A 15,790-nucleotide genomic window follows, 5' to 3' on the forward strand; every position below is an offset into this window, starting at 1 on the left:
AGGTCAGTGCATGGAAAAACATGGAAAAACAAACCAAAAGCAAACCTGCCCCTACTCAAAGTGCACTGGCTGAAGGTGGAGCAGGTTTGACAGCTCCGCGGAGAGCTGCTCCAAGAGTTGTGTATTCCTCCCACCCTCAAGCTATCACTTCCCGTAACATAAAACAGCAAGAGATCAACAGTAAGAATGTACTTTGTACCATATCAAAGTACAAGCTGGATGATGACCACAGGGAACAATTTGATGGCTTTGATCTTTCGTATACTGTCCCCAGAAAACATCTACCAAGGCTGAGGTGCTCCAGTCAAATCCCATCAGCTTTTGGAGCAACCAAGCAACCAAGGGATTTCTCCCCTAGAGATGTATCTGAACAGATATGGCATTTTTCTTTTTCACTGTTAGGTTTGTACTGCTCAGCCATGAAGGAAAGCATGGGAAACTCTTCCTGACTTCAGGATCCTGGCCATATATGGACACACAGAGCCTGTGATAGGAGGTGTAAGTACAGAGAGGATCAGAGCCTTATACGCAACAGGCAGGGCCAGACTCCTGCCTGGCCAAGGATGAGAGGAAGGAATAACCCATTGGCATACATCTGGTTGTGGCTGGGATGGAGTTATTTTTCTTCCTAGTATCTGGTACAGTGTTTTGCCTTCAGTCTGAGAACAATGTTGGTAGCACACTGATGTTTTAGTTGTTCTTAAGTAGTGCTTGCCCTAAGTCAAAGACTTTTCAGTCTCTCATGCTCTGTCAGTGAGGAGGGGCACAGGAAGCCGGGAGGAAGCAGAGACAGGACATCTGACCCAAACTAGCCAAAGGGGTACTCCATACCACAGCATGTCATGCCCAGTATAGAAACCGGAGGTAGTTACCCAAAAGGGACCAATTGCTGCTCAGGTCGGGCTGGGTATCGGCTGGTGAGCAATTGTACTGTGCACCACTCTTCTTTATTGCTTTTTTTTTTTGTTTTATACCTCTCTCGTTATTCCCATTATATTATATTACACCTTATTTTAGTTAATAAACTGTCCTTATCTCAACCCATGGTTTTTACCTTTTTCCTGACTCTCATCCTCTCTCATCCCACTGGAAAGCGAATAGCCGAGTGGTACTTAATTGCCAGCTGGTGTTAAACCACAACAGCGTGCAATAGCAATGGTGGTGCAGGGTGCTTTTTGGCTCCCAGCACTGGAAGGCTCCTGGAAAGACCAGGAAACCATTCCTACAGTCAGAGCACCAACCAATGAGAGAAAAAGTGGTGGGTTTCTTCAATCCAAGTTGGAAACATAGAGACCATTCTGTGTTTTCATGTCATACATTCCCAGCTATTATTTGAGTATGCAGTTCTTTTAACAAAGTATAATTGATCTGAGCATTCACCAGGAAATCCGCATATAAACCTTCTTTTGCCATCAGTTGCAGCTTTTGAAACCAGCTTCAGTGATTGCTGATGAGGGTGAGAGAAGCAGACTGCATGCCTTGCCAAGGCCAGCCTCTGCTAACCCGTGGCTGATGTTACATGTTCATATCATGGACCCTAATGCCTTCAGCAAATAATTAACTTCCTCATTAAAACTGCATTGTGGGAGGGTTTTCCTGCACAGTCTCCACAGGGATGTTGTTCCAGAAGTTTACTCCAAGTTAAAACCCTCCTAATATGAAGCTTGATTTTATTCACAGCCAGTTCATAGCTGTGCATATTTATCTTTCCCTCTTTGATATTTCTGCAGAACTAATTAATAGAGCCTCCTGTCCTTTTTGGTTAACTGAGTGTCATGCTTTCTTTAGTAAATGAGTTCTCCATGCCCTCCTCACTCCCCTGAGGCCACCAGACCCCATTGAACCTGTCCCAGCCAGGCATTTCTTAGCTCATTAAAAGGGGGGCTGTTGCCAGGGCTCACATCTGGTGGCTGCTGGGGAGGCTCAGCCAGCACCTCGTGTGCCCCGGCGCTGCTGCAGAGGCTCAGCTTACCCTCTTTGCCTTGCACAATGGCTTCATTGCTTTTCCATACTCCATGGGCTGTCCATCCCCATGGGATCACCTGCCAGTGAGGCTGTTGCTGTAGTCCCTCTGTGGCCTGTGTACTCACCTTTCCCTTCCCGTGATAACAAATATCACGCTGTCCATATGCAGTATCATAAGTCAGGCTCCCTTCGGAATGAAAAGTTAGTCACCACTTGATGTCAGCACAGGACTTCACAGAAACCAGCATAAAAATGTAGACCTGCGGATTTATTTATTTATTTTCACAAACCTATCTCAATCAAGAACTCTTGTAGGAATAAGATAATTGTTCAGATGAGGTCAATATTAACAACACAGAGCTTCAGGAGCTGTATTCTCACCAGGTCTTCGTTTACAAGGTCATTGTTTTCTTACTCTGTGTTTTTTTTCTTTTAAATTATATTCCTTGATTGAGCAGCTGCGTCCTTGGGAACAGTCCACAGTGTACTCACGTTATGGCACTGACTTTGCTTTTTCTGTATTGATACCAATTCAACAGGCTTTACATTTTGATTTTTGTATTACTATGGAAAATCACACAAAGAGAGGGTTCGAAAAAAGGGCAGTCCTTTCCTCACGTCTTTATGAAGAGTAAGTGGGATTTCTTATTCTATCCCTTTAACTACCACAGTGTACACATGGAGACGTGTTTCATTAAGGAGTCCTGCACCCTATTTCCTGTAGGCTGGCTTAAGGATTGCCTCCTGCTTGAAGGGTAACTCCTTCCAGCATGAAGCCTGCATGTGGTGTCAAATACAACATCTGCAGTTTCTCAGGATGGAGTAACTGAATTAGTTGGTCCTACATTAGCAAGTGGTTCCCATGGAAGTCTCCCCACCTCAGCAGTGCGGCAAGACAGCGGAAGCAGGTTTGCAGACCAGCTCCCTGGGCAGTGATGGGGATGTGATGGGAACATACCAATGTCACCCACTTCGTGCTGTGGACACTGGCTGGCCATCAGCCCTGTTGCAGCACGGGTGACTGAGGGCAGCTGTCCTGAGTAACTCCTGTCACATGCTATTTGGAAACACAACCCTCAGCTAGCAAAAGGGGACAGCAATTATTTTCCAGAAAACATCACCTCTGCACTAAGCAAATACTGAAAGCTGATGGCTGGGCTTGCAGCCACATTTCTCCCTGGGGGTGTCCTGCTGAGAGGCACATGCCCACAGAAGTTAGTTGTGCATTGTGGACACTGAAAATGCTTTGAAGTGGACTGCGGTGTGCCTGCCCCATGGTGGGAGGCGCAGGCTCACAGGATCACAGAAGTATGTGTTAGAGGGGTAGCTAAAGTAGGTTTAGCAAGAAACAGCCGTTAATGCTGAATGTATCAGATTAAATTTGTTTGGTGAGCTAAGAATATATATGGGAAATGATGAGTCAAAAGGAATCACCTGTCATTTGGTGTACAGCTTCTGAATCTTAGAGATTGCATGATTTTCATTTACATGCATACATACTCTTTTGAGAGTCTATTCAAAGATTTTTGGTTTGGTTCTAAAATTTTTGTTTATATTTGAAGGGACAGTGCGTGGGTACCTTACTGATTACAAATTTATTTGCAAGCACTAACACCCAACACAGCTCTTGAGAGGCGGTATCAAAAAATCATGGCAGTCAGGTGAAGTTCCTGATGACTGGAAAAAGGGAAATATAACCCCCATTTTCAAGAAGGGGAAAATGGATGACCCGGGGAATTACAGACCAGTCAGTCTCACCTCTGTGCCTGGCAAAATCTTCAAGCAGATTCCTCTGGAAATCATGCTAAGGGACATGAAAAACAACAAGGTGCTTGGTGACAGCCAGCAGGGCTTCACTAAGGGGAAATCCTGCCTGACCAATTTGGTGGCCTTCTATGATAGGGCTACAGAACTGATGGACAGGGGTAGAGCAGTTGATGTCATCTACCTGGACTTGTGCAAAGCGTTCAACACTGTTCCACACGACATCCTTGTCTCTAAATTGGAGAGACATCAATTTGATGGATGGACCACTCGGTGGATAAAGAACTGGCTGGATGGCCACATGCAAAGAGTTGTGGTCAATGGCTGGAGACCAGTAACGAGTGGTGTCCCTCAGGGATCGGTGTTGGGACCAGTCTTGTTCAACATCTTTGTCGGTGACACGGACAGTGGGATTGAGTGTGCCCTCAGCAAGTTTGCCAATGACACCAAGCTGTGTGGTCCTCAACATAAGAAGGACATGGAACTGTTGGAACAAGTCCAGAGGAGGGCCACGAGGATGATCAGGGGACTGGAGCACCTCCCATATGAAGATAGGCTGAGAAAGTTGGGGCTGTTCATCCTGGAGAAGAGAAGGCTGCGTGGAGACCTCATAGCAGCCTTCCAGTATCTGACGGGGGGCCTACAAGGATGCTGGGGAGGGACTCTTCACTAGGAACTATAGTGATAGGACAAGGGGTAATGGGTTAAAACTTAAACAGGGGAAGTTTAGATTGGATATAAGGAGGAAGTTCTTTACTGTAAGGGTGGTGAAGCACTGGAATGGGTTGCCCAGGGAAGTTGTGAATGCTCCATCCCTGGCGGTGTTCAAGGCCAGGTTGGATAGAGCCTTGGGTGACATGGTTTAGTGTGAGGTGTCCCTGCCCATGGCAGGGGGGTTGGAACTGGATGATCTTAAGGTCCTTTCTAACCCTAACTGTTCTATGATTCTATGATCAGCTCCAACCTCCCCTCTCCTCCGCCTTGGCCTCTCTGCAGCCTCTTGTCTTTGTGTCAGCTCTCGATGGGCAGCTGAGAGCCCTGCAGAAGGGAAAGCCCACAGCTTCTTGTTGCTGCAGAGCTGGGAGAATGAGGAGGGACCCATGAGGAGCAGACCCCTCCGGTGTTGCCTTGTACTTTGCACCCCATCCTGTTGCCAGACCACAGCTCTGGGAGCATGGAGGCAGAAGAAAACAGAAGGATGTATTTTCTCTGACATGCATAGAGATGTGTAAGTTAGTAGCTAGTGACATGGCAAAGCTCAGTTTGCTGGAAGTGAGGTGATATCAGGAGCCCCCAAGCCCCTCTGGTCTGAGCCATCTGTGCTCCAGATGGACATGGTGAGTTTCTTGCTTCTGCCTCCTCTTCTGCCCCATTTTATCTGTGATACAATCCTCAAAACACTGCCAGCTTCCTCTGTGCTGTATCCTTGCTCCTGGTCACCCAGAGTCCTGGCTGGCAGGGTGAGGAGGTAGCAGCCAGCATGACTGACGGAATGACTGATGTGCTTTCAGCCCTGCTGCAGCCCACCCTGGTCAATGCCTGTCACGGATAGAATTGTAGAATGGTTTGGGTTGGGAGGGACCTTAAAGATCATCTAATTCCATGTCTCCAGCCATGGGCAGAGACACCTTCCACTAGACCAGGTTGCTCAAAGCCCAGTCCAACCTGGCCCCCATATGACACAGGGCAGCAGACAAAATGCTGCTGAACCCCATTGCTTTGTCATCCCTTTTTCTAGGCCTCCCATAGCTACAATAAATCACCTCTTTGTTCTCCACATCATCATTTTCCATGCAAGTCACTTGCCTGACAGACTATAGCCAAAAAGTGTCCAGTGCCCTCAGTATCAGTGAATCCCCAAAGCACCATTGCTTTGCTTAAGTCAGAAGAGAGGGCCCAGACCAGCTGCCCCCTGCCCAGCTGTTCTCTCCCTTCCCATAGGGAAAAGCCCTGGAGAAGCTGCAGGTAAATCACAGCAATAGCTGTTGTCTCCAAAGAGAGGGAAAGGGGGAAGGCCAGGATTTACGTGCCTTAACCCAGTAATTCATCTGTCAGAGGGCTTACTTTTGGGACAAATACATTGTGGAGCTTTATGCTATTCGTTGCATAAAGAATATGGAAGTGAAAGCAGCGGGTTCAGGAACAAGGGAGAGATTTTTCAAATTAAAGAAGAAACATTCCCTTGCAGACAACTGTTTGTGAAAAACAAAATAGAATTGCATCCCTCAGCCCTGACTAGACACCATCCAGTCCAAAACAGGTGATTCTAATCACTTGTAGTCTTGGCCAAGAGCTAGCAACGAGTGACACACACTAAACCATTTACATACTCATATACTCTCTCTTTGTACAAAGGACAATTATCAGCAGGTATTCTTATAAGCAGCATGGGGCTTTGTGTGTTCAGAAGTTACAAAAATGTCAGCTGAACATTGCTCAGCCAGCAGAGAGGAAGCACATACTCTGCAAAGAATTAATGCTTAGTGCAGTTAAAATGGGTTACAATCCAGCTAAACACCTGGCCAGCTCTGTTCACCTGCAGAAAGAAAAAGAGATTTTCTGGCCAAATCAAAAGTGCATCACCATTTCTAAAGGCTGGAGGAACTTGCAGCTGTTCAGAGGAGCATCAACACTGTCCATCTGGGTTGGTTACAGATTGCAGGAAATTCTGGGGAAGCAAGGGGAAAGAATGTAACCCCAGGAGCTCTGATTCTCTCCTGTGGATGGGTGCTGCATTCACCACAAAGATTTGAGATGAGCCACAAAGTTGTGCAAGGCTCCTGACAGACTGGCAGAAAAAAAAGAAAGACACCTGATGTCTGACCCATCCCTGGCAGTGTTTTAAGGCCAGGTTGGATGGGGCTTTGAGCAACCTCGTCTAGTGGAAGGTGTTGAAACTAGATGATATTTAAGGTCCCTTCCAACCCAAACCATTCTATGATTCTATGACGATGTGCCTCCATTTCAGCATCAAGCCAATGCTGAGAGGGGGAAGCTAGGTGAGAATTAGGGTTGCAGATGCGGGATGTAGAAATGGATGAACCACAGGACCCCTTCCCTGTCACTTGGGTTGCAGTGTAGAGGTATCAGAATAATAGTCTTAAGTTCCTGTTTGTGGCCAAGACTAAAGTGACACAAGAAACTCAAGCAGGATCAGCACTATTACAATATTAGCTAATTTTGTTTAAAACATGGCAACCAAAGCCTGTTGGTAAAATAACTGAACGCACAAATTCTGCTTTGAGCCAGGAAAAAAGGTTTGTCTTCACAAGTTTCCTGATGTGGTAGCTACAGCTCATTTTAACTCTCACCATCTCTGAATGAAGGATGCCTTTGACAGAAAATATGTATGAAAATGTCCACTTTAAGAAAATTGCTTGAATCTTAGCTAGAGATTTCTCTATACATATGTTTTTGTGCTTTATCTTTCTTCTCTCTCTTTGCAGGGTGTTCTACAAGTAGACAGGTACGATGAAGGGTTTTGTGTGTGGGTAATTTTGAAGGAGTATTTTACACTTTCTGAAGCTCATTGCGTTAACCAAAGACTTACAGGGTCTTGTTGGCAAGTGCTTTTTTATGTTGCCCTTTACTACAGAAATAAGAAACTGTCCTGTGTTCTAAGCCCCCATACGCAAGACACTGAACTCTGCATAGTTTGTCTTATCCTCTTGTTTTTATTCACTACCTCATCTTATCTCTTGACTGACAGTGAAACACACCTTAAGCTTCATTGAATGGGTAATTTCTTTAAGCTTGGCTTGGCCTAGAGTAGTTTGTATAAGATAGAAGCCAAGTATAAACATGGAAAGTATGCGGGCAAGTAAGGTTGAGGTGATGTAGCTAAACTGATCTGACATCACACCTTTATGCAATTTCCTGTATTGGCCAAACCTTGAAGGATTCCAGATGCCTCATTCAGATGTTTGCAATAACTTGTGACATCATGTAGATACTAGCCTGAGACTGCTCCATATTTGAAACCTCAAATTTATTATTACTGTCATTCATGAAAAAGTAGTTTAGCACAAATTCTAGGCACTAAAAAATGGGTTTCTGAGTTACAAAAATTGTACTCAGCCTACAACAGTAATGCAAAAATTGTTTGCCGAAACTCCAATTGTCTGTGCACTTAATTCCCAAAAAGACTTCTTCATACAAATTGAGAAACACTAAAGACTCATAAATTTTTCTGTGCAGAATGTTAACTTTTGGAAGACAATAAATATCTGTTTCCTGTTTAAGTCTGTTTGACTATGTTGCTCTAAAAATGAAAGGGGCAAGATTCTTCTCTTCCATGGTTGTATATCATAAGAATTACCATTGGGAATATTGTAATGAAGCCCAAAACTTTATGGTAAAGGTTTCATTGACAGCATTGTTCTGGTTTTCTACTTGCTTGTTGTTTTGGCAGCCCTTTAAAAACCCTCAAAATGGATATAATAACCAATTACAGAAGGCATGGAAGCCTCCAAGGAACTTTGATTCCTGTCTTGAGCTTAACATGGGTTCAGAGGAATCAGTCGTCTGAGGTTCTCCATCCTTTCCTCACATTTTGCATTGCCAGGCATGAAACATCATCAACCTACTCAGATGTTCAGCAACAGATAAGAGCAAATTCTGTCTGCAGGGGCACTTATTCCAGCTGCTTAATTTAACAGAGAATTGCAGTTCTCACTCAAGACACATACCAAGGCATACATCATGTCATATGACATAAATGCAGAAGTCAACTTCCAAAAGCAGTCCAGCAGTGTAGCAGTTACACAAATCCACAGTCCCTGTCTCCCACGACTTGGGAGTCAGGTTTATGGCAGAAGCTACTTCCACCACCCAGTTACATCCATCTGGGCTGTGGGTGGAAGCTCTCAGGTGCTGGCTTTACACTAGCACTGCTGAGGTTGGGTTAGGGCTTCCCTCCTGCTGAATCTGTTGCAGAGGAAGTGACTGACTAGTCACAAGAACACCTTAAATCACAACATCTGGATGCAGCTGCAGGGCTGCCGCCCTATTATCTCAGAGGAGAAAATCAGGCAGAAAGGGAGAGGAACAGGAAATGGCATTAAAAAGTCTGAATTCCAGGTAAAGTCCAAACACTTTATCTTCTTGTTGCCCACTTCAGACTGTGTCAGCATGCTAGGAGTTTGCCTGAAAAATCCTCTGTTTAGGTTTCTCTGTGAGCCATCTTTACCCATTTTTATCCTGAAGCTCAGGTTAGGGCAATTGGAAGATGCTATCATCAGAGAAAGTGTATGGAAAAAATAATAAATTTCTCATCCAAATGGCACAGACTCCAAAGCAATTTTTCTGCATTTTTCACAGGGGATCAGGATATTGCTCATCTCAGGGCAAAATTAAACACCTTACTAAGCTCCTTCAGACATCACTGAAACTGTAGCTAGGAGCTGAAAGGATACAGAGTTGTCTGTGCATGTGCTCTGCTATCCTCTGGCTCTTCCATACCTAGTTTTATCAGCTGTAATTTTGGTAGGGAAAAGGATATCAAGATAAAAAGGGGAAAAAAAGGTAAAAAACCCCATGAAAGTGGAAGTAAAGAATGTATTTCAATAAATGACATATTAACAACAATTGCTGGTTTTAGCCATGTATTCACAGAAACAGAAAATGACAGAATTTGCATCTAGAGAGACCATAGAACCTTCCAGGGATGGGGCAGCCGCAGCTTCTCTGGGCAACCTGCTCCAGTGTCTCACCACCTTCACAGTAAAGAATTTGCTCCTTGTATCTAAGCTCTCAATCTTGTCTCAGTCTGCCCTGTTTCAGTTTAAAGTCATTACCCCTTGTCCTATCCCCTCATGGGAGGAAACCTGTGCAGAAACACAGCACTCAGGAGAGTGGAATGACCACACAAACTGTTAACACCAGAGAAGTCTGTCTCAAATCAGGGTAGGCACCTAGGGGTTTTCAGTCCGCTCTGAGAATGCACCCACTTGCAGAGAACACTTCCCTGAGCTTATTTTGCTGCTGCACATCACTCACAGTTGCACAATTTGATGTTACTTAAACTACAACCTTTAGCTAAGATCTCATTAAATTTGTTGGCAACACCTCAGGCAAGCCATGTGAAAGGCATGGAGTTAACATTATGTTACAATGGCACTGCAACACCAGCACTTCCCAAATGTGGTCAAGATGTGCTGCGTGCTCCATGGATGAACTTTAAGTGTGGCTTTGTAGCTACAGGAGTGCAGGTTTTGTTGTCATTGGCCAGGGCATAGCCAGCAGCACAGAAACATACGACTCCTTCATCTTCAGTTTCACAGGGCTGCTCACAGTTCTCAAGTTGACTTTGCATGCATTTGGTATGACTGCAAAAGAGACAAATGTATAAGCAGGTTACAAATCCATGGTGGTTTCATAAAAGCACATTAAAAAAAAAAAAAGCTCATAATAGCTTGCTTGCATTAGTCATTAGCCCACGTTAGTCAAATACCCCACCATTTTGGGAACTTCTGTGCAATTCTTGCAGAAGGCCTTAGTGAAAACAACAGTTGTAACTATCATTATTTTAAAAAGGGTAAGCTGTTAACATTAGGTAGATCACTATTATTTTACATCTTAAGCTGTGTTTCCCAGCTGTAACTACCACCCCTTTGAAGGCAAAGCAAGGGATGATCTGTACTCACCAGAACAGCCATTGTACTAAGGCAAAGATGAACATGGGTGTGGGTAAGAGGCTGAAATTAGGAACAACTAAAGTACCAGTAACAAATAAAGTATTTGACTCTTGGTAGACCCTTGCATCCCTTCATTGTCCATCAGTATATAGCTCATGCTACTCACCTTAGCTCGGTCCCTGACATTGCAAGATCACAGGCAGAATGGGAGAGCACTTCCTGGCACTAACCCTGTGAGAGCAAGGAGAGGTAGACTGGTACCAACAGATGCTATCTAACCTGTTCCTACAGATTCACAATGAGATTCCACAGCTCACCTGTGTAGCTTAATCTGCTCCTTAACTAGGAGCTCTTTAACTAGGCTTATAATGTTTGAAAGTGTTTCCTAACATCTAACCTGAAAGTCCCTCAGAGAGATAGGATCCCATTACTTCATGTCCAAGCTGTTGATCCTTGTGAAAATAGAGAACACTTCTTGCTTTCATTTCATATTTTACAAATTTAATCGGTTGTGTGCTGTGTGGCCACGGGTGAAGTTTTGTTTTGTATTTACTGAATTGCCTCCTATTTATGTTGGGCCACTGTTCCAGTTTCACAAGGTTGTCTTGAACTCTCATCTTGACCTAGGGTAGTCCTTTCAGTCTGGAATGAGCTATAAATGCAGTGAGTAAACACTGTCTTCTGCATTGCATGTCACTGTGGAAAATACCAAGTATCAGAGGTCCTCAGTCTTGCCTTTGTGGCGTCCTTCTTTTATTCCATATAATCTTTCAAAAATTTTGCACCATTTATCAAACAGCTGTGCACCAAACTTACAGTAGTTTCATCCAGACCAGTTTTTCTCCTCCTGTTAAAACAAAAGTGTTATATAAAATAATGTTAGAAGCCTCCATTAATGGAGACACCTGACATATACTGCATCTTTCACAGCTACCCAGCCTGTTATCCTATCCTTGGAGGACATTGATGTGAATTGTTGATGAATAGTGCAACTTAGCAGTTTCTTTCCTCCTCACTGGAGGAAAAGTTGTCAGCCACTTCTAGTCTGTTGATGAAAATAAACCATAGATGAGTGCACTCAAAATTGCTTTCTACATGTTTGTATGAGAAAAATTTTCTTGAAACCTTCTGAAGACTCTTGGGGCACCCCGTGCCCCACTGAGTACCTTTCCCTGGGATAAGCACCTCACCCTTGGGATATCAAAATCTTCCTCCAGCTCCCAACCCTTGTACTGTGGATGGCTCAGGTGTTTGTTCAGTTGTCTCCAACAAGCCCTCTTTAATCACCAAACTATTTTACAACAAAATTAAACAACAAAGCATGCATCATGTCTGCAGTATGATTCACACATTCCTTAGAGAAGCTTCTCAGGGTCCAACCTAAAAGACAGGTGGGACACTTCCTCAACTAGAGTTGTGATGTTTGTGTTGTAACTTAGACAAACACAGTGGGTGATGGTGTAGGGCTCTCTTTCTCCTCTGCACTGTTAAACATTGTAGGGTTCATTTTTTCACCCAACAGATTATGAATGGTCAGTAAGGATTATTTATCTCAACTCTTAAGGTTATGAAGAATAGCACATCATTTGTGCTGTCAGTTTGAAAGTCCTGGATATTGACCCCAAATTTTACATTAACACAATTATTTCGGTCCAAAATGGTATTCTCCAAGTGATTAAGCCCTGGATATTACTGCACTGCAGCATACCAATGGGAGCAAGGCAGGTGAGAAAGCAAGGCTACCAGGTTTTCACTCATGTCATCCTTGTCCACAAAGCACAAATAATGGCAAATAATTACCTGTGTGGTTTAGGCAAAGCATCACAAAGCCAAGTTAAAGCAAAGGCTGGGCCTGTCTGCACCATCTGAAGGAAAACAAGGACAACAGGAAGAAGCCACATTTTCCAGCAATGACCTGCCATTGCCATCCTCTGAGCTGACTCCCACCCATTTCTCTGCAGGGTTCTGGGGTAGCTGCTAAATGAGTAACTGGAGTACCAAGGTCAGTAACTCACAAGAAAACAAAACCTCTCAGAGCAAAGCCCGATCTTAATGTCAGCATGGGACAGAGCTCAGTAAGCATATTGCAGAGATACTGCCTCCCAGTTCTGGTAGTGCCTTAGGAAGAAAGGAAAGCTCAGAGCTGATCAGAACAAGAAAAAGAAAAAAAATTCAGAAGTTTTTCTGGGTTAGGCTAATAAGGTCTTGCACAAGGTTTTGGCCTCTAATTCCAATCCACTGTAGTTTGAACTTCTTTAGCTAGAGTGAAATTAATTGTCATGCTTGTAGGCAAAGACTGAATCCATTAGAGCTGGAAAGCGGGTGTCCTGTATAGATGCAGCAGGCTGGATGGGACCTCTGGGACACACAGCATGTGGCCTCTGTCAGAAGCACCAGACCACACCATACTTGCACAAATTCATTGATTTCTACCTTATTCAGAATAGAGGGTTTGTTTTTTTTTGGTTCACAGAACTCCATGGGGATAGCTATTGACAGCACCTTGTGGTCTGATTCCAAGTCTACGGAAGACAAACCTGCTGGGTGAATCAAGCAGTAGAGGGGAAGGAAAACCTTGTTTGCTATTACTGTGCTAGCACAGGTCACAAATGAATGACCATGACAGTGACCCTTTGCTTGTGCTGCTCACCTGGAAATCATAGAATCATAGAATAGTTTGGGTTGGAAAGGACCTTAAGATCATCAAGTTCCAACCCCCCTGCCATGGGCAGGGACACCTCACAATAAACCATCTCACCCAAGGTGCTGTCCAACCTGGCCTTGAACACCGCCAGAGATGGAGCATTCACAGCTTCCTTGAGCAACCTGTTACAGTGCCTCACCACCCTCCCTGTAAGGAACTTCTTCCTTATATCCAATCCAAACTTCTCCTATTTAAGTTTTAACCCGTTACCCCTTGTCCTGCTGCTACAGCTCCTAGTGAAGAGTCCCTCTCCAGCATCCCTATAGGCCCCCTTCAGATACTGGAAGGCTGCTATGAGGTCTGCATGCAGCCTTCTCCTCTCCAGGCTGAACAGCCCCAACTTTCTCAGCCTCTCTTCACACGGGAGGTGCTCCAGTCCCCTGATCATCCTCGTGGCCCTCCTCTGGACTTGTTCCAACAGTTCCATGTCTTTTTATGTTGAGGACACCAGAACTGCACACAATACTCCAAGTGAGGTCTCACGAGAGCAGAGTAAAGGGGCAGGATCACCTCCTTTGACTTGCTGGTCACGCTCCTTTTGATGCAGCCCAGGATAATGCAGAAAAACAGGGGCTGGCAAGACTTCCAGCATCACCAAGCCCAGCTTACTTAGCCAACAAGGGATCAAGTTTACCTCTATTATTCTTGACATGTTGGCCAAGGCTGCAGCAAAGGACCTTTGTGGGAAATTGCTTCCAGTTGGACACTGCGCCTGCACAAGTGTGTTTTTTTGCTGCTCGGTCATGTACCATAATGAAGGCCAGCTTGTCCGCGTTTGTTCCCTGGGTCAGTCCCCATCGTGCTGCACACATAACAGTTACTTACCTCTCTTACTCTGAAAGACTACCAACATCAGAAGCTTCCCTGCCCTCTGGACAAAATCTATTAGAGGGCCTTTCTATTCACAGTGTTGGGAGATTTTCCCTAGGAAGCTCCCTGAAACTGCAACTGAGATCTGCTCTGTCTGTTTATCTTCACCACAGACATGAAGATCTGATTAGTTCCTGCCTCTCTGCTATTGCTATGCTTCTCCTCAGGCTTCCTCTATTCTAGTCTCAAGAAGCCTCATCTTTCTGAAGCCAAGTAACTCATGCACAAGAGTCTCTTGCCCAGATGTATCACCTTGGACTAGGCCTGAGCAAAGTCCTACCTTTTCAAAGTCCTTTTCAAAGTCTGAAAGTGACTGCACTCTTTACATACCATCCTTCCTTTCTTCCCTTTCATATCAAGACCGGCTTTTCCTTGGAGGCTGGGCATCTCCTTCCACCATCCTTGGTAAATGTCAGCTCTTGTCTAAATCAGCAGTGTTTACCTGCCATGAGAAGCTGTGGTATTTTAAAATCCACCAGTTTACTCAGCAGCTGTGTGCTGCACCTCTTTCCTGGATTTTACAATCTGTTCAAATTTTGCTATGTGAAATTACCCCCAAATAATCAGTCTACATTAAAAAGTGAGCTTTAATTCTTTCTTGTCTTGCAGGCCTTGGAGTTGGTTATGGGCTTTGGTAGGAGGCCAAGATGCAAGCAGATGCTTCACTCATGTCCTCCCAGCATGGCAAAGACACTATTACAGAATGAGGAATAAACACGAAGCCCTTGAGCCTCGGGCACTATAGACACGATGGCACAGGATGAAAGGCTCTCTAGGAACCAGTTTCACTTGTAAAAGACAGATCGCAAAGTGTTGCATACTCTGCAGAATAACAACACTTCTCTTTTGAACACAGTCATGTTGCACACAAACAAGGACCTTTGTCAGTCTCTCACATGCTTATCTGTTACACCAGCTCTGTGTCTGCCCTCAAGGCACTACTTGGCTCAACAAGAATGCATACACTTATCAGCTAGTAAAACCCAGCTACTGTCACCATTGCCAGGGGGAGGTCCTCCTTTCAGCTACCTCAACACCTTGTAGTCCAGCCTGATTTTCACAAGTTTCACTGAAGTAGAAGAATGCCCTTAGCACAAGTGTATAAATAGGATTTGAGTAGCGTCTAGGCCTGAGGCTGTCCCTTTAAAGAGGGATGCTTCACCCTGGTGGAGCACAGAGCGAGCAACCAGTAGGACAAGGGATTCAAACAGCAACCCAGTGGTCAGAAGAACTCAGGGAACAAACATTGCTGAACAAACATTGAAGTAAGCCCGCTGAGGGTTTATACAGATGGAGACCATCAGGCTGGGGTAACTGACCTGCAGTCCTTCCTGCTCACAATTACCGCTGACTGCAGCAATACTGTGCTGCTCTGTAGAGTTGTATTTCCAGTTTGTCAACCTAGTTCGTTCACATCATCTGCTCTATGAAACTAGCCAGTGTCAGCTCAAACCCTATGAGATAAGTAGCAGGTGTCTGGTGAAGATCAGCGTAGCTTGGACAGGAGGGGAGCGCAACAGATTGGAGAAGCCTTGGAAAGGCCATCAGGGGCCTACAGCACATGATGTACAGGAACAGGCTGAGGGGTCTGGGTTTGTTCAGACAAGAGGAGCTGGGGGATTTCTGTAACTGGGGCTGAAGCTGGAAAGGTTTAAAGAACATATGAAGGAATACTCCACATACAAAAACCCCATCAGAGTGCAGAGCTTCTGCCTGGAGTTCTACTGCACAGATCAGATCACAGTAGCTCAACTATGTGTGGGAAATCACTGTTTGAGTTTGCCTCTTTCTTAGAAAATTAGTGTCTTGGCATCGAACTTGCCACTTAGGAACCTCTATGCCCCCTTCCATT

This window comes from Pezoporus flaviventris, unplaced genomic scaffold (assembly GCF_033815535.1).
Source record: "Pezoporus flaviventris isolate CSIRO_AGI_PZ_B2104156 unplaced genomic scaffold, CSIRO_AGI_Pfla_v1 ptg000072l, whole genome shotgun sequence".
Lineage (NCBI taxonomy): Eukaryota > Metazoa > Chordata > Aves > Psittaciformes > Psittacidae > Pezoporus > Pezoporus flaviventris.